Below are 19804 nucleotides of genomic sequence, written 5' to 3' on the forward strand. Positions count from 1 at the left end.
TCTTAACTGCTGACTTGTTTGGGGTTAGGTTACCCCTAACCCCAAAGTGAATTAAACCTGTAACCCAGAATTTCCAGCTTTTTAAGCTCACTCCACACCTCAGCCCTCACCACAGAAATGTTTATCTCTATTTTATAGAAAACAGAGGTCCAACATGATTACATCAGCAGGCGTGCTTTCCCTGGAGGTCTCAGAGAACTTGGGAGAGCCCCTCAAAGCCCCAGTGAGTTTCTTTCCTCTGGGGACAATGCCTGAAATTCACAGTCCCAGGATCACCCTTTTAGCACTAGGCTTTAGGACCTGGGAAGGCAGATGGCACCAAGCTTGCTGACTCAATGAATCAGGAGTAACCCCTCGCAGCTGAGCGTTCCATTCCACAAACAGGCCCTGTGGGAACTGGGCCACCGAGATGAGAGACACCCAGGCCCTGCCACTGAAGCATTCACAGTCTCAGCTGAGCGGTCTCGGTTCAAGAGGGCCTAAGAGAGAAGTCTGGAACTCGTTCAAAACACAGACTCCTGGGTGGAGTGTTGTTAACACACTCCCAGGTGTCTCGTGCAAACCATCTTTGAGAAATAGTGGATGGGTCAGAAGGAATACTGAAGCCATTTAGGATAAGTAAAGACTGAAATTGTCCCACATTTGATGAATGAACCCCAAACAAGAGAAACACAAGGAAAACCTCACCATGGCACATCATAATCAAATTGTTAACTCAGGTTTAGGGAATCTAAGACAAAGCTTTTGCAGGATGGGTACGGACATTAGAAGAAAGCCCCAGAACTGGGTGAGAAGGGCAGGAAAGGAGGGAAGGTGAACCTGATAGTTCAAAGTGAATCCTCAAGGTCCTCACGGTTTGCTAAGGAGCAGCCAGTTGGGCCTGCCACTGGGCAGAGGCCCAGGCTCTGTTTTGTAAGCTAATCCCCTCTCCACCTGCCCCTTCACTGTGAGGAGCCAGATTTGTATCTCATCCCAGCCTAGTTCTCAGAGATCTTTGGGCTCTCTTTGCATAGCTGGATGGTGCTCTCACCCTGTCGTGCAAACAACCAACAGGTACAGTATTTCCCAAGCCTGGCTACATGCAGGGCTGTGCGCTGACTCTCCCGGAGGAGACAAGAGCCACCAGCACCTACTCTCTGGGGACTTAGCTCTGGAGACCGGAACGCGGCTGACCCTGGAGAACTGAAGTTGGCTGTGTGCCCCGTGCACTCCCAGAAAGTATTTACTCGGGTTTCATTGCAGCTCTGCTTTCCTGTCCAGGCCCTAAGACACAAAGAAAATTAATCATATCCCAAGAAACCAGTCTATCAGCCTACATAAGGGGCAGAGGCAAAAAGGTTGGGGTTGGGGTGTCAGGGGGACTGACTTAGGACATCTGGCAGCTGAGGAGGATATTGCTCAGGTCAAAAGGAACCACACTAGTGAGAGAGACAGTGGCGAAGGCCAAATCCTGTGACCTAGGAGGGAGATAACCCAGTGAAATTTTGTATCATTTCAAAGACCTTTGATGATATCACTTAATTTTTACAGGACAGTTATTGGAAGCTGGACCTTGTTCTAGATGTTTTAAGTGCCTTAACTAATTCAATCTTCAACAACAATCCCAGGAAACTGTGCCAATGACCTGCCCATCCAGCAAGTGGCAGAGCTGTGGCTGGTCCTGTAAGCCGCACCACCTTTCAGAAGTGAGCATAGGAAGACTGAAGTGGTTGGCTGGTTGGGTGATGAGCCAAGTGTGTTAGATTGGAGAATCAGTGAACTCTCCTATCTGGGGATTTTCGTTTGAGCTTTTCCCCAGACTTAAATGGTCAATTTGCATATAGGATAGCAGAAAATGAAAAAATCAGCCACTTGTCCAAAAATGTACAGCCACCTGGGGTGGAAGTGCAGGCGATTTCACCCCCTTCCACTTTAGCATGAGGTTGGGGCCTGCCTGGTCTCCCCACCCATCATATCCTCTTTTTCTTTCCTGCCTTCTGCCCTTTTGAGCACCAAAACTGGGGGACCAAACATTCTCTGGATTTCCCTGCCCTTTCTCCCATCTCTCCAATTATCAAAATCTTTCAAGACTCATCCCAAATCTCACCTTTTCTGGAAAGCCTTCACAGATACCCCTGTTTGAAACAACTCTGTCCCTGGTCTGTGAGCTGAGATGGGGTGTTCTTTCAGCATCAGCAACAATTTACCTTGCATTAGATCATTTATCAGTGGGTTTGTCTCCCTGGTGGCATAACCACAGGGATGGCTCAGTATGTAGCTGATACCTGCCCGAGTCATGAGCAGCAGGTCATAGTAAGCAAGTCATTAGAAGATCCTGAGGACATCTCTCTTCATTGACTCAAAAAAAAAACTTAGGCTTGGAGAGCCATATAAATTCCAAGTAAAAACCAAAAGGGTAAGATGAAAACATGATGTATGGGATTTTACTCTGAAAATCTATTTTCTTTGAAATTTTCTATGTGATATGTATCTATGACATAGATATACACATTGCATATATAAATATAGATATAGATATCATACACACACACACACACACACACACACACACACACACACACACATTCAGTCAGAATAGTGCCCAGAATAGTGCCTGGTATGTGCAAGTCAAAATGTTGACTTTTAAATCATTATTGTCAGCACTATTATACAATGTCTTCTAATAGAGACCAAGAAAGAACCCCTCAATCTGGAAAGATGAGAGAGTCTTTCCTAGGTCAAGGAGAGGACAGGCATTACAGGCAACGGAAACAGTGCACACGAAGGTTCAGAGCTGTACACCAACTGGGCCGTTTGGGGGACCGGGAAGCTGGGACATCACGTGCAATTGGGGCAGGCTGAGAGGTGCATGGGGCCATGCACGCTGTGCACAGAGGGACAGCTGTGTCATGTCAGGCATGTGTGCTTTCTCCTGATCGAGATGGGGAGGCAGTGAAGAAGTTACGGATCAGTTGTATGTCTGAGCAGGTGGTCATGGCGGCAGTGTGGGGGATGGTATAAGCCTGGAGGTGGGACCCCCCATTTAGAAGCCCTGAGAGGGAGGTAATGAGAGATGTCAAGGCAGTGGTGGTAGGCCCTGAAAGGAGAGAGTGGATGGGAGGAATGAGACAAGAATAACCCCTGGGATGGGGTACCGTTTGGATAGAGTAGAAGAGGGCAGGTCTGGAGTGGCCCCCAACTTTTTGCCCTAGGACACCATGTGATGTTAGTAACCAGTGGAAGAATACAGCCAGTGCACCAGATAGGCGGGGGAGTTTGTGATGCTCTGGGGAGGAGTGGGCAGAGCTGATAACTTCAGTGTAGAGCATGATGTGTTAAGCTCCAACCTCAGGAATCTTTCCACCTGTGTGGTGTTCCCCGGGCCCCCACCCAACACGCGTGCACACATGCACGCATGTACACATACACGCTCTTAGAAGACAGTTACTATGTCTTACTCATTTCTGTCTCCACCCCCTCAACCTCCCTGCCCACCCCAGCATCACTGCAGGCACAGGCATTGTGTGCTCAGGACTGCAGCTGAATTGGGTTAGGGGAACCCAAGCTTGTTCTCAGCGCAACCCAGCAGATCAGATACTCGTGTCACAAGCACAAACGCTCCTCCTCACCAGTGTCTGCATTACACTGTGCTACCCTGGAGGAGGCCAAGAGAAGCCCCCCTTCCATTTGAGGGCCCAGCCTACCTAAGACCCTGCTGTCTGCCCCAGAGCTGCCACATCAGCCTGGGGACTAGGCCTTCTTTGAAACCCTCCCTCGTCCCTCCGCACAGAAAGAGAACCAGGGTCTGAGGCCTCTGCTGCCATGGAAGATGGATGCAATGGAATGGCGAGCATCAGGCAAAAGCAGAGAGAAGAGCAGCCTCACATTTACTGGCCCCACAAAATGATGGCTCTTTGGAGATGTCTGTTCCTACCCCATTCCCGTCAGGCCTCCAAGCAAGGTGCTGCTCGGGAGTGAACTCAGCTCTCGGGACTTCCTGTGCTTCCCACAGGGCCATCATTAAGAAAAGTTATAACAAAAGTCCCCACTTTGATATAAATCTAGAGGCAGCCAGATCCCAACAGCAGAGCACTCTCCTCATGCCACGCCCCCTGGAGGTCCTCGGCTCAGCAGGTATGAATGAACTCGGCCTACCTGAGAACTGAGGATGCATGTATGTATGTATGTGAGTATGTACACTCAAGTGCCTGCGGGTACGACTGTATGTGTGCCCACGTGTACATGTGCGATGCATGTGTACGTGTGCACAATGTCTATGGTGGGGGTGGGGGGCGAGGGAGCATTAGGGTACATTTTTGCAAAGTTGCTAGTCCCTTAGTGCGCATGTAGGACAGAGTGGATTCGGGTGTGGTTGTGGGAGCAAGAGCCATATGTTTGCTGTAAGAGAGGGTTTCTGCCCAGGTGTTTGTAAATGAGGATGGGACAGGTGAGGTGGGACAGCTATCCTTCTGGCTGAGGCCGTGTCTGTTTGTCTCATCCTTCCTGGGGTCACTTCCCAGCATGGCCACCTTCGCCAAAAGTGCCCCAGTTTGATGCCCTGGGTTGGTCGGTCCTGCCCAGCAGGAAGGCACAATTTCTTAGGGACCCTAAGTAAGAATAAGCCCAGTCTTCGAAAGTTGGAAAGGGCTTGTGCAAGTAGGTGGGAGCAAGAATTCACTTCAACTCTCCCAATGGTGGCTGACAAAACAGATACCTTCCCCATGGGAGGCCCTGCCCCCAGATGGGAGGGTCACAGAATGAGGGCGGCTCTGTTGGTCCTGGTCATGGAGACATAGGTGGCCATTCAGTGTGTCCCAAAATGAGGGGGTCTCAGTGGGCAGCATTTGAATTAGGTCAGAAGTGATTGGGAGACCGTCAGAGGAAGGAAGGGGGAAGGAAAGGGCGGGGCATTCCAGGTGCAGAAATAATCAGAGCAAAGGCACTGAGGCAGGAAAATGCGGTACACTGGAGAAAGTCAGAGCTGAAGGAGCCTTAAAGCTCCTCTGGAGGTGGCCTTCCTCCCATGCATAGGAGACAACCAAGGCCCAGAGGGAGGAAGCACTTCTAAGATCCAGAAGCAGAAATGAGGTCTCCTGACTTCCAAGGCAGTATTCCCTGTCTCCCCGGAAAGCCTGCGGGGGGGAGAAGGCCAAGGAGTTGGGCTGTTGATTTTGCTTCATTTGCTCTCTTATCTCCAGCTAGAGAGGGCTGAGTCAGGGTCTCGGGATGTTCTTTGCCTCGCTCTGCCAGCAGCTAGCTGTGTAATACTGAACAAGTCACTTTACCTCTCTGAGTCCCTCATTTCCAATGTGGAAAGGGCATAAGGTCTTGCCTCACCTGAGGATGCCACCTTTGCCTCCATAATGGCTAAAACTTGTCGTAGTCATCCTCCTATCTGCAGCACCCAGCAGAAGCTACAGCACAATGTAGCTGCTCAAATAAGTGTTGTCAAATGAAGGAAGGAGAAACAATGTGCTCTGTGACTGACTCTTCTTCCACCTCCCTACTTAGAGAGCCTTGGTCTCTCCCCTCCCTAGACAGGACAAGGGGTGCAGAAGGCCCAGTATCACGAAGACCTTGAAAGGAAGGTCAGAAAGATAAATACCCTAATTGCAGCGGCCCTGACTTCTCCCTGTGTCAGTGGGTGGCCTGGTGAGCACCCTTCCTTAAAGCCTTGGCTTTGCCAACGACCGCTGTAGTGAGGGGGCTGGAGAAGGGGCACGAGCTCCAGCAGAACGTAGGGGCAGCTGGACCCAGGAAGAGCCCGGGCAGGCCTCGCTCTGGCTCCTGTTCTCTCTTTGGCTTCTGTCTCTCTGCTCCAAGAAGTGCCCCAAGCCATCAGGTCTCAATCCTGAGGAGTCAGGTGGGCTCTGGAACCTCCTGTTTCCCAAGCCAGTGATTCCTTAGTGTTTCTTGCGTTTAAATAACCCTCCTTTTTTGAGGTCCCCTTTTCATGTGAAAAATGTTATTGCCTGCTTCCCTTTTCTATGATGGCAGCTGTTTCTTTTAACCTTGTAAAACACACGCACACACACACACACACACACACACACACACGAATCAAACTATGATGATAGAAATATCATGGTCACTTCTTGGGTAGGGACTGACTGAGAGGGGGCAGAAGGGAATTAGGGGTGCTGAAAATGTTCAAAATCTTGACCTAGGTAATGGTTACATGGTTACATACATGTGTAAAGATTCACCAAGCTGTACGTTTATGATTTGTGCATTTTACTGTATGTAGTTTACCTGAATGAAAGACACACATACAGAAAAACACATAGAACAGACCTGCTCAGCACTGGCTGTAACCAAGCAATTCCCTTTGGACCCCAATGCCCACAGACCAGGCATCTCAACTCTGGACACCATGCTCCCTTTTTTTTTAATTAAAAAAAGAATGTTTATTGATTTTAGAGAGAAGAGAAGGGAGAAAGAGAGAGAGAGAGAGAAATGTCGATGTGAGAGAGAAACATAGATTGGCTGCCTCCCTTACGCACCCACAGGGGATCAAACTGGCAACCCAGGCATGTTCCCTGACCAGGGATCAAACTGCAATCTTTTGGTGTACGGGACAATGCTCCAACCTACTGAGCCACACCAGCAAGGGCTACCTTGCTCCCCTTGCTCCCCAGATGTATGGGAACGTAGACACCAGGGATGGGGTGGAGTCCATGGAACCTAGAATTTCCCAGCAGTGCTTGACTGGAACTCCTGTTCTGGCGAATTGAAGGAACAGAAAAGCACCCATTTCCCCTTTCTGGGAGGGGGGTTTCCATACTGGCCTCTCCAGGCCCAGTCTTAGCTGCGAGGTGGGGGATGTCCCCAGTGAAAGTCCAGAAGAAAGGTGCCTTCCCTGCATCAGTGCTAAAAATACCCCCAGACAGACAGAGACGCTGCCACTGAGCAGCAGGAAGGACAGAAGGGTGTTTTGCTTTAAACCTAGAAGCAGCTCAGCAGTTGGGGGCGAGGGAGGGGTGGGAGAGGGAGACAAAGGATCGCAGAACCCTGGTGGTACTCCACCCCTGCCCCCATCCCCCACAGCGGGCCCTCTCAGGGGTGCCTGGGAGGAGTGAGCGAGTGTGTGGTGACAGGGCGTGAGCAGGAAGCTGGGGAAGGTTGGGGATGAGTGGAGAGGGATCTCTGTCCTGCTAAATGGAGCGTACAGGCTGCTAGAACGGGAGTCACGTACTCCACGTGTCCCCGCCTCCTCTGAGAAGTGCTCTGTCCCAGCCGTCCACGCCAGGCTCCCTCTGTGGTCCCTGCCCTCCTGCAGTATAGCCGCCTGCCCTCAGGGGCTGGTGGCACTCACAGGGCTGAGGACTGTCACTTCATAGTCTCCGGCTCTGTCTCTTCTGCTCTGCCCTAAGAGACTGGGAGTGGTGCGGTCCAGTGGCCAGGAGTTTCGCTGGGAAGGAGATGTGTCAGTATGGGATCCCAGGGGGAAGTGAGTGGCTAAGTGAAGGGAAAAGGCCCTCTAGCCGCCCTCTCCGGGTCGCTCTCCTCCCACAGCTCCCCTGCCTGTCTCAGGCATCAGAGGCCTCATACAGGGGAGTAGCAGCCAGCAGCTGCCCCTAGCTTTCCAAGATAACAATAAAGAACCGCCACGAATTCAATGTGTGCCATGTTCCAGGCACTCTACTGGACCCTTAGGTGGATTATCTCATTTAATTCTCTCACCAAGCCTGTGATATTGGAAACATCACTCTTCCTATGGTGATGAGGTGCTCATCCTAGGATGACAGAGGAAAGGCTTGAAGTCATGATTTGGGACAAAGAATGTCCAGGATAACTGTCCAGAGAATAATGAGATAGGATTTTGGAAACTGTACCTTCTTAAATTATTTATAACACATGGTTGCTATCCTTGATACTTGGGCAGAAAAAAGAGCTGTGGCTTTAGAGCCAAAATTTGTACTACCAGTTATGATTTTGGCCAAGGACTTTAACCATTCTGAGCCTCAGTTTCCATCTCTATAAAATGGGTACAATAATTCTTGCATAGAATTGCTGGTGAGTAATGAATTTGAACCCAGCATTTTTTTCTAAACCTAGAAAACACCAACTCCTTCCTGCCTCAGGGCCTTTGCATGTGCCAGAACCCTAAGCCCCCGGATGTTCACATACTGCTTTGTTCTTATTGTCCAGGTTTCAGCTCAAACATGACTTTCCTGAGAGAAGCCTTTCCTGACTACTCGGACCACTCCAGTACTCTCAATTGCATCATTCTGTTTTATTTTCTTTGCACTTAGCACAATCTGAAATTATTGTGCTGATTTATTTGTTTTATTTCTTTGTTGATGGCCTATCTTGCCTCCCCAACTGCCAAGGGTGTAAGTTTCTTGAGAGCTGGGACTTCTGTGGGATTCAATAGCCCATTCCCCGTGCTCAGAGCAGCACCTGGCAAAATCAGAGCTGCTAAATATTTATGAATGAGTAAATAAATGTGCTTTGGAAACAGAATTATATTTAAGTGTCTGACTCTCCCACAGGCCTCATTGAGCCAAAGGGCAGTAAATATAGGTTAATGGGGGCTCAAGAGAAAGCTCTGGGCCTGGCCTATGCCCAGCCCGGAAGCTCCCAGGTTGCAGGGAGCCATGAAGCTACTTGAGCTTCTGGCTGCTCCAAGATAAAGGTCAACCCTTTTGCTGGAACATGCCTCTGCAACCTTTTGGGCCTGCCTCTGGCCTCATCTCCTTGGGCTTCCCAACCTGTAGTCCATATCCAGGCCAGACCAAACAGCTCCAAGTGCCTGCCAGAGAACATGGAGCAGCTTCACGCCTGTGTGCCTTTATACACACTGTTCCTTCTACCTGGAATGCCCTGCACTCTTGCTCTGCCTGGCTAGCTCCTCAGTCACACTTGAAGACTGGCCTCTTCCGAGGAGCCCTCCCTAACCCCTCTGGCCACACCTAGTTGCCAACTTCCCAGGACATTATAATGATCTGTTTTCACGCATCTTCCCAAGTAGCCCAGAGATCTCTTTAGACCAACAACCAGGTTTTGTGTGCCCACTTTCAAGCACAATACCTAATGCACACAGTAGGTGCTTAGTAGATGCTCTAGCCCAGCTTTTGGACTTTGGCTTCCCAGGCATTAACACAAGTCCTGGAGCACATGGTAGGTGCTCACTGAGAGCCCACTGGGCACATGAACCTGAGCAATTTGTCACTGGCAGAAGCTGAAGGAGAGGTGAAGAGTGTGGTTGGGGGAGGAATGGAAGATGCTTCTTGGGAAACAAGACAGCATCAGAAGGAAGAAGGCAGCAGGGACCTTAGGAAATGTCCCAGGAGAATGGACATACAAACAGCAAAAATAAAGAGCAAACTCAGATGGACAGAGGTGTATAGACAGGGCTCTTACTGAGCAAGGAGAGAGAGAGAAGGAAGGATAAAAGAGGAAGAAAGAACTGGGTGCAGAGGGGACAAAATGTACCCATAAGAGCCACAGAGGACAGGAAGCCAGGGATCATGACAGACCAACTACCGACAGGATATCTGGTGCCCTTGCTTCAGCCCCTGCGGGGAGATAAGAGTGGCATGGACAGTGTGGTGCTGTGGTCACTTCCGAGGGCAACAGGGCTAGGTGAAAGGCCACATGTCACCAGATTTTGGAATATCTTGGGAAACTTTTCCTCTCTTAGCTTAGGAGAGGCCCTGTGTTATGAAAAACCACTCCAGACATCACAGTCACAAACCTAGTTTCTCGCCTTTGGGTGAGCAGCATAGCTGCTCTTGCCTCAGTACCATTCTCCTTACTTTAGAGGAACGTTAAGATCATACTCAGTTAGGACATGTAAATAAAATGTACATAAATGGCAGGGATTGGCACATGGTAGTGACTTCTCCCAAAGCCTCGCTGCGAATGGGTCCCAGGAGAGGCCATGCCACCATGCACTGGGGGCCACAGACAGATCTAGTTCAGAGCCCTGGAGCCCAGGCTGCTCAGCCCCTGGGGTTTAGATCCCAGTGTCAGATCAATACACTCAGGCAAAGTTTGTTCCCAGGTGAGGCGGTGAGTGGCAACAGACGTGACAGCTGGCTGTGGGACAACTGAAGCTACCAGCAGGCCTGACCATCCACCCGCACCACTGCATGTCCTCTGAGGCCTGTTTAACCGGCTGAGGACGCATTTCTGCGTAATCACTTCAAGGTATGCAAGGGCTTCAGGGAGGCAGAGTTCCTGGAATCATTTGAAGGAGGAAGGGAATAAGACTCTGATGCTTGAGACATGGAGGATTTACGATTTAGGCACATGATCTAAGCAATTTCGCTGACCTTTTAGAAGTCTGGCTTTGATGTCAGACACACCTAAATGTGAACACCAGCTAGCTCTGTCCCTTCTCTGAGCCTCAGTTTCCTTAACTGTTGAAGGGGGCTAATACCAGAACCCACTTCCCAGGGCTGTTCTGACGCTTGGGTGAATAAAGCCCTGAGCCCAATGCTTAGTCCCTGGCAGGCAATCCATATTACCTGTTATGTGAAAAATAGCACATGCTCCTGGGGGAGGAAGGCCAGATCTCTGAATATCTACGCCACTCTGAGAAGATTAAACTTGTCATAGCTCAGAATATCACCAAGCGTCAAATTCCATTTTGCAGTATCTATTAGGAAGGTGCGACTCCTGGGTTAGGGAGTGGGATCCCCCCAATGTCCCACATCCCCCATATCTGCTGTGTTCTCTGTGACTGATGGGGAGGACCATGGATTAGCAGGTCTGCCAAGCTTTTGGGGGATGGGGAACAACTTAAACAGAGCCTTCAGTTCACTATTGAAGAATATTGCTAAAGTGCTCAGGTAGCAAGAAGTGGTGAATCAACCTTCGAAGTCCACAAGAGAAACTTCATACCCAATTTGGAGAGTCCATGGCCTTGGAGGCAGTTTTAGGGCTGGGTGATGGGAAAGAGAAAGGGAACCCAAGACTTCACACTTCCAGAGTACAACTTCTCTTCTACAGCGCTCTCTCTGTACCCAACCCCCACCTCCTTTAAAGAGTTCAGAACCTAAGCAAGACCCATTGTGGGGTGGGGGTGGGTATGAGGTGGGCAGATGAGAGCAGGGGTGATTGACGGCAAAATGCCAGGGCTGAAGAAGGAAGTATAAATTTAAAGCAGCCAGTGTAGGACTGGACAGAGGCCATATGAAACATACGGTACATTCCAGCTCCAGTGTAACAAACTGTACCAGCCTTTTTGAGAGCTGGGAGCTCTGACGAGGGGAGGGAAGAGAGCAGAGGTTCCTTAGAGGTTGGCCCAGCTTCCTCCTCCCCCACTTCTCCCACAGCTCACACCGATGGGAAAGTCCCGATGTTACTTTTGCAACCACAGGAAACCTACTATCCCTGCTCATTCTGTACTCAGTGTTCTTCTCAGCAGCTCCAGACTGAGAGGGAGAAATGAATGGGGGAGGTTGGGAGGGGGCAGTGGTGCAGGCAGCCACAGCAGCCCAGGCAACATCGGGGGAGGTAGCAGGCATCACTGGGATTCAGACACAGTCTGTAAGCACTGCAATGGAGGTACAGATGACAGCGAGGTGTAGGGAAGGAAGTGCCTTGCCCAAGGTCACACTGCCAGTTGTTCAGCAGGGTGAGACCAGAGTGTATCCAGAGCTGGGCAGCCCTCTTGGGTGTAGTGTGTAGGAGTGGCAGGCCAGGGAACAGGCAGTACCCAGGAACTGAGGGTGGGAAGGCCAGATCCAAGGCTGCCTCTCAGTTCTGGTTGACTCTGGGCAGGTCTGTCTAGGGCACTGTCCCCTCCACTCTTTCCAAACATACTCCCTCCTTAAATATTAGAGATGATGCATGTAAAGGGTCTAGCATGGATCCAGGTTTGTGATGTCAACCACAATGAGTCACCTCCATGGCTCCTCTCTCCTCCTCCAGACACAGGTCAAGGCCCAGAACCTCCTGGGATCTTTCTCCTGTATCACCACCTCCTTCCTACTGAGTCCCTATAACTCTTACAAACATTTGGCTTAGGTTATTATTTAACCTCACATGCTATGTGTTTGTCTCTTCAACTGGCGTGCAAACTGCCCAAGGACAGGAAATCATTTCACTACACCCAATATTTATTGAACATCAACTCCAGGGCCAAGATTGGCCTGTGGGGGATGAGATGAGTGACGGGGGAGGCCTCAAAAAAGCAGACTTTGTTTCTGCCTCAAGGACTTTCTAATCTGGTTAAAAGAACAGGATTAGTAAACAGATCGCTAGACTAGGAGACAGGCCACACCCTGTGCCAGGAGAAGGGTACAAATCCAGTGATCTGGGCACTCAGAGGGGAGGGAAATCAGATTTGGCTGGTGCTGTTCCGAGTAGGCTTTATGAACTGGAGCCTGAGAGATGGGTGGACGAGGAGAAGGCTCCTGGCACGACAAATGGCACAGACAACTGTTAGGTAGGTAGGAGGGAGAAGAAAGGTTTTAGGAATTGTGCCTTAAGTTTTATTTATTTATATTTATTTATTGATTTGAGAGAGGGAGGGAGGGAAGGAAGGAGAGAAAGAGAAACAACAATTTGTTGCTCCATCCATCTATGCATTCATGGGTTGCTTCTTCTACGTGCCCTGACTAGGGGTGGAACACGAAACCTTAGTGTGTCCGGAGGATGCCCTAAGTAACTGAGCGATACGGCCAGGGCTGTATCTTAAATTTTAAAATGTAATTTAAAGACCCTTCCATACAGTATGTGCTCAGTATGTAAGTCCTTGGTTTGGAGAAGGAACCTTCAGCACTCGCATTCAGTGGTATCTTTCTGCAGAAGGAAGGGTAAGGAGAAAACGTGGCTCTGAATAAATATAGCTTTGGGGGCTGGACAAAGGGAGGAGTCAGCCTCCAGTTTGGGGTCGTCTTCCTCCACCCTACCATCACTCCCACCCGTTAATGGCTGGGCTCTTCCTACTCCTGGCATCCTGCCAGGGGTTTCCCAAGCTGTCCAAAAGGGCTGGCTTCCCTCGCCAGCCCCTGGGAGTCCCTGGAGTCTCCGGGCTGATGTGAAGAATGGATCAGAAAAGAAGCCAAAGGGCTGGGCTCCGTTGGGGGAGCGCTTGAATTGGTCCCCTCTACCCGGCTTCCGTTGTCACGTGGCCGCATCCCGGGGCCCCCAGGTCTGCGGCTGGAGCCTTCCCAGCTATCTGCCAACAGATTTCTGGGCCCCGGCGCTTGTGGAGTTTGGGCGGCGCCTTCTCCCTGGTGGAGCTACACCACCTGTCTGCCCCACCCCCCACCCCACCCGTGCTACTCCAGGTCCCACGCACGCTTGGGGTTCCACACCAGGGTTCAGGTGCGGGATAGACTGGTCTGGGTGCTCTAAGGCAGGTAGCCACACAGGGCTGCGGGGGCCACTCAGCCGGCCGGGTTGCGCGTTCCTGGTTCCCGTGTCTGGCCCAGGCCCCAGCGCACTCGCAGGCTGCGGCCCTGCGGCCAGGAGGTTCCTCGCCCAGCGCAAGCCGCGAGCACAAACAGAGCGAGGAGGCTGGTGTGAGCGCCTGGGCCCGCTGCCAGCGCGCCGGGGCTGGAACACAATGTCCCGAGCGGGCGTGCGAGCGGGGAGCGAGAACAGCCTGACTCAGCAGCTGGGTAAGTGGGTGTGCTCGCTCACCAGATAAACCGCTCTTGCAGCCTGCGGTCAGTGACGACCGACTCTCGAGCGGGAGGGGCGCACTCAAGGCTGGCTCAGGTTCCAGCTCCCGCCCCAGCCTGCAGCTTGCTCCAGACCTCCACGTGGCCGGTTGGCGCATCCCTCTGGCTTCTCCCCCTCCCGTACAGCGGCTCACAGGCCCCCGCCAAGCAGAGCAGGCTCAGCCCACCACGTTGGGGCACTTTCTTTACGCCACCTGCAGGTGTGGGTTGGGCATACAGCTGCTATATACATGTCCCATTTCCTCTAAACCCCACCACTCTGGGAGGCCTCTCCGTACGATGTAACTCTTCGTTGCAGATGGAGGTAGAAATTTGTTCCATCGTGGTAGGAAGGAGAAGAAGAAGATGCTGGGAGAAATAGGCTATGGAGGAAAAAGATCTTCCCCATCTCTGTTCTCAGCTGACCCAGAGTTCAGAGGCTCTTCCTGTTCACGCCCCTCAAAACCACTAGGCCCCTGAAGATTTCCTCAGGGGGAGAGGGAAGCAGGTGGGAGGCGCTTTGAAGCCTGAGACCCTGCTCTTCTGCCTTACCCACCCTCCTACCCAAAGCCACAGCAAAGACCTACAAATACTGCCACCCAGCCACAAAGCTTCTCCTTCCTCCTCTGTGCCTGCTGTCCCCTGTGGTCTGGTGGGGCCATTGTGAGGATGACAGCCAGGAGCTCAGACAGCAGCCCAGAGCAGTACTCTTCCTGGGGGGCAGGGACCTGTCCCACGCCCCAGCCAACTGAGGTGTCTGCAAGGTACCCCAGAGGACATGCTGTGCCTGGAGTGTGCCAGGGCAGGCAGGGAGGGGCTCAGTCCTCTGCTGAGTTCCAGGAAAGGCCCTGGCAGTCAGCACCGGCCTGGGCTCCAGGGCCTTCGAGGGTGGAGCTGGGGGAGGGACCACAGGCTGCTGAAGTGCCTCACCTGGGCCTCACAACCCTGGGCCCCATCCGATGACATCTCTGGCACCCTCTGTAGCCAAAGGTTAGGAGATAGATGCCAACACAGGCCTGGGCCATTGGCTACCTTCCCACACATACAGGAATACTTCCTACCCTTCGCTTACCCAGCCAACACAGAATCTCCCAGGAAGGAGATACCTTCATTGTCATTACTTCAAACTTCTACCTGATCTATGAAACTTGTCCATGATAACTCGTCATTGATGATTCTGAAGCTGTCTGCACACCTATAGTGACAGGGACACTCTCTCACAATGCAGCCCACTGACCTTCTGGACTTCTCTATCTCTAAGCCCAGTCACATACAGGATACCTGCCCTAACATGGCCTACAAAAGACTGAACTTATGTTCTTCACACCAGCTCCTCCCATTGCCCACCATAGCCCTCCCATCCCCCTAAATTACCATTATGGTGGATTAATTTGTAACGATTTTCTCTCCTTCAGCATACTATATCTGATCTTTTACCAAATTCTTCCCTTTGTTGCTTTTATTACAAGATGCAGTTATTTTTCTGTCACCCCTTCCTCTCCAACCCCATAGGTTCCATCTTTGGCCCAAATTTCTATAGCAGCTGCTACACTGTCCTTTTAGTCCAGGTTTTTTCTTCCTCCTACACACCCTGTGGAATAATCTTTCTCAAACAGTGTTTATTGTGTATATTATCAACTTTGGACTCCTCATTAAGTACACTGGGTACACCAGCTTCTAACTTGTGTTTCATATGAAGGGACCTGGATTCATTCATGTTGTGCCCAGACCACAGAGTCCAGCACAGGGTTGGAGCAGTGCAGGAGGGCAGCAAACCATCCATCTGCCAGCAAACCATCTCTCTGTCGGTTGCTCCTTTCTCATTGTAACAGTTCTTTCGCCAGACTTGGTTTTCCCAGCCCCATGAATCCTGTCAGCTTCCTGATGCTCACTCAGGCCCTTTGGTTTGAGGAGCAACTGTTTTTCATTTCCATCTTTCATTTCCCAAAATCTTCAGAGAGGAGTGCGGAAGGTAGAAGCCGACATCCAAGTTTGAGCCGAATACCAACTGCAAAGACCTTGAGTGCAGAGTGGAATGAGTGCAGCTGCCTGCTGAGAGCCTCTGCTCCAGTGTGAAAAAAATACTGAGGAGGGTGGAAGGCAGAAAGGAGAGTGCATGCAACCAGTGGCTTTGGATTTATAGAGAGATCATGCCATTGGAGATTCCAGCCTGTATAGGTCTGGGTCCCTGGTCCGATGCCCTTAGATTGTTCTTTCTCGGCAGCACATCATACACGCACACCCCAATCACCACCTCATAACTTAGCTCACTTTGATCATTTTGTCATCAACTTCCCTCTGAGCCTTATGAGCTGTCTTCAATCTGTCTTATGTTTTGTTTAGTTATTACCTGCAGTACTTTCAATCCCATAGATTATAAACTCCTTTGTGGCAGGGACAGTGTCTTTATTTATTTAATATCATCTATTTTGAGAAGGAAGCAGAGATGGGATGGGACACTCGGACTCTGGAGGCCATATAAACTTGGATCTGGATTCCGGTTCCAACACTTAGCTGTTTGGCCTTGGGCAAGTCTCTTAACCTCCCTGAGCCAGTTTCTTCATCTGTAAAAGGCACTAGTGATACTTGCAGAATGAGGGGCAAGGATGACAGAGAATACCAAGTGCCAAGAAAGTGCCTGTTGCATTGAGAAGACAACAGCTTGTCTTCCCTTCCCTGCATGGTTGGAACCTTCCCTGAATTCAGGGACAAGTTTCCTTAACTACCTTCCCCCCAACCCCCCACCCCAACGAGACACTTTTAAGCATGAAAAGGGACATTATTATTAATTGCATCAGTATTACAGACGTACCCCGGGAGGTATGGCTACCCTACCCTAACTCAATAACCAGTGAGGACAGGTTTTGGATGGAGATACGCGGTCATCCATTGCTTAAGCGTGGCGCCAAGCCTAGTTCAAGCTCAATGAACGTTAGTTGAATGAACCAGCGAGTGAATAAGAAAAGATTGAACAACCCGCCCCCGCCTCCCCCGACCCGCACCCGAGTCCCAATGCCTCTGGCAGCCTCTTTTCTCAACGGTCTCCTCTGGCCTTCTCCAGCCGCTCCCCGCCCACAGTTGCCTTGACAGCAGTGACGTGTCCGTGAGGGGCGTCATCCCTCCGTCTTCTGCCAGAGCCCCAGGCCCCTTCTTATCCCAACCAGGGTTGAGGATGGGGTTCATGTCCTCCACCTTCCCGCCCCAGCCGGGCCTGAAGCTAACTACGCCCACCTGGCCGCCCCGCTGGGGCACGTGGCTCACTGGAGTGCGGGCTCCCACCCCCAGGACCCTCCGTAGCGCTGAACTGGAGGGGGGCGGGAGCATGTCTGTCGCCAGTGGATCCCGAGAACCCGAGCCCAAGCGCTCAGTTCAGGCCCTGCGTTCTCCCGGCAGCCCTTGGGATCCTGGGGGGTAGGCAGGAAGCGGGGGACCCCGGGGAGCGCCGGGCGCCCCAGAGCGCGGGAGAGAAGGAGTTAAACAAGGTGCCGGCGACGGGGGTGGGGGAGGGGAGCGAAGGGAAAGTGAGAGCGGGGGCGCGGGGGGGTGGGGACGAGCGCGAAAGAACATCCTGTGCCCGCCGCCGGATGCGCGCGCGGGGGGGCGGGGGGACCGGGAGAGAGGGCAAGAGGGAGGCCCCGGGCGGGGAACGGCTGTTCCCCGCCCGGGGCCTCCTCCTCTGGGGGAGCCGCCCCTCCGCCCCCTCCGCCTTCGCCGCGTTTCTCCCAATTCCAACGCCTTCGCGGGAGCAACGAGCTACCGAGAGGCCCTGGAGTCGGGTACCTGGGCCGGGTAAACGCTAGCTGGGAGAGGACGGGCTCGGAGAGGGAGGGGGTCCGTGGCAGGGCACGGCCCCCTCTACCTTTCATCTCCCCGCCTTTGGGTTTCTGCGGGGGAAGCTCGCACATGTTGAGCGTCTTCTGTGCACCGACTGAGAACACATTCATTCCTGACTGCAGCACTTCCCGGTAGTGGTAGGTATTAATAGACCCGTGTTCCAGAGGAGGAAATCGAGCCTCAGACTGTGGAATTTGCCCAGACTCAAGCCGGTCGGGACTCCTAAGGCTTTTCATTAGAGTAAGGCAAGTTTCCCTTCGCTTCTGTGCACACAAGCGTTGGGCCCCTGCATAGTCACCCTCCTTAATGACCTAGAACTCTGTCTTGCACCGTAGGACCCCTGTATTGTATTAGGTTTCTCAAATTCCTCTAATTCGAAATTGTTCAAGGCAGGCAGTTAAATGGGTTACAGGAGTCGAGTGATTAGCCTGAAGAAGACCAGGGTGGGAGGGGTAGAGGGTAAGCGGAAGGGGCTAAAGGATGTGCCTTTCAGGCCTCATGGAGGCCCGTCATTGTGTGCTCACAGGCTTCCCACGCCCAACGTTTTTAAACAGGTCAAACCTGATTACAATAGTAATTATCATCGTAGTGAGCTTTTGGTGAGCTGTGTGTGCTGAGCACTGTTCTAAATACTCTACTTACTCCCCATAAACAACCCCCGAGGTAGGTATTAGGGCAGGTCTTATTCTTCCCATTTTACTGGCGAGGGAAATGCAGCATGAAGAAATCACAAAGCTAAGTCAGTGACTGCGCTGGTTTTGAGCCTGACAGCCTGGCTAGAGCCCACACTCTCACAGGACTAAACTGCATCTAATACGATGGAACACGAACCTTGAAGGGAGAAAGCTGGTGCAGATGGCAGAGAGGCATGTACTAGGGCAGCCCATGTCCTTTGCCTTGATGAGGGCAGGTGAGAAACTTGGGGCTGGCTGTGTGTATGTGGAATCTCAGACTTCTCTCTTGCTAGTAGTTCCAGATTTCTGGGTTTGACAGAAAAGCCAAAACAAGAAAACGAAAGCCAAGTGTCCACAAAGGGTTGCAGCTTTCGTTTATGCTCCCTAAGGACATTCAAAACACAACTACCATATGTTGCCATAATTTCATAAAAGCAAGTATATTTTGATTTTCCTCAAACTAAGAAAGACATCACCTGAATTAAAAGCCATAATTCCCAAGAAAGAACAGTCATTGACTTTACACCAGCAAATAGATACTCCTCTGTCTGCTTTTCCGTTGGGCTGCAGACTAGTGAAAATGGCACAATGGGGATGCCACTGCCTCTAAGCCCTTTGAATTGTTTGAGGACAGAACCAAAAGAAATGGATTTTGTCATCTAGTGGTTATGGATTTAATGATGCCTTTTAACCCTGTTGCCAAATCTATTGCCCCCAGAATACAACAAGGATGCCAGCCTGTTAAACCGAGCATGCCATTGTCTGGGGACAGCCAACTGACCTGGAGTCCGCACGATCCTTCCCATGTGGGAAGGCCACCCTCCCCTCCACACCCCCTCTGTTATTAGGACAATGACCATGTCCAGCTTGAAGCAGCTAGAGGAGCACGAGACCTTTGCCCATTGTCCTTTATAAGATCATAAAGGCTCAAGTCTGAGAGAGGGAAATTGTTAGAGAGCGGGAGTCTCCTCAAAAAATAATTTTTTTTTAAATAGAAAAAGAAATGGACTTTAGGTGTAGCAGTAAGGAGCTAGGTTAGAGCCAAGGAAGAGTTCTCCTTGGGAGACCTTTAAAAAGCAGTGAGCGCCATGTTTGCTTAGGATGTGAGGGCTGCAGAATCAAATCCACTGACTGGTGAGACCAGTAGCTCTGGTTCACAGCCCAGAAGAGGGCAGGGACCTTGTTCTGAAAGATATATTCACAGATCTATGAGGATAACCTTGGAATCTAAAACAGTCCTCATCAGGCAGGCGTTTCCTTCCTGGAGTTCTTGGGTGGTGATTGTTGGGCCCATGGCAGAGAGGAGGCCTCTGGGGGCCTCTGCTCCTTGTAGGGAGTCCATGTAGTCACCCACCTTGGGGCTGCATAGAGTGGTAGGAGTGGTAGGAATGACTGAGGACCAAGGATGGCAGAGAGGAAAGAAGAGAATGGCCTCACAAGAGTGTTGCCAACGGCTGGGTGTGCTGGGTCAAGGCTCTGGGTAGACAGGCCTGTCTGGCTATATCATCCTTGCGGAGGCTGTTTTCCTCTTTCTACACCTCTTTCAAGTCCAGGTGCACCCAGGACCCAGAGCCTTCCAACAGGACCTCACAGCTGGGCAGGTGAAGCCCTGCTCAGTGCTGGCTCTGGGCATGAACTCTGGCTTGGGGCTTCTCACTTCCTGGTTCTGTACCAGAAGGTGAGGTCAGCAGGTAT

The sequence above is a fragment of the Furipterus horrens genome, unplaced genomic scaffold, assembly GCF_987537825.1.
Source record: "Furipterus horrens unplaced genomic scaffold, mFurHor1.1.pri manual_scaffold_6, whole genome shotgun sequence".
In the NCBI taxonomy this organism is placed as follows: Eukaryota; Metazoa; Chordata; class Mammalia; order Chiroptera; family Furipteridae; genus Furipterus; species Furipterus horrens.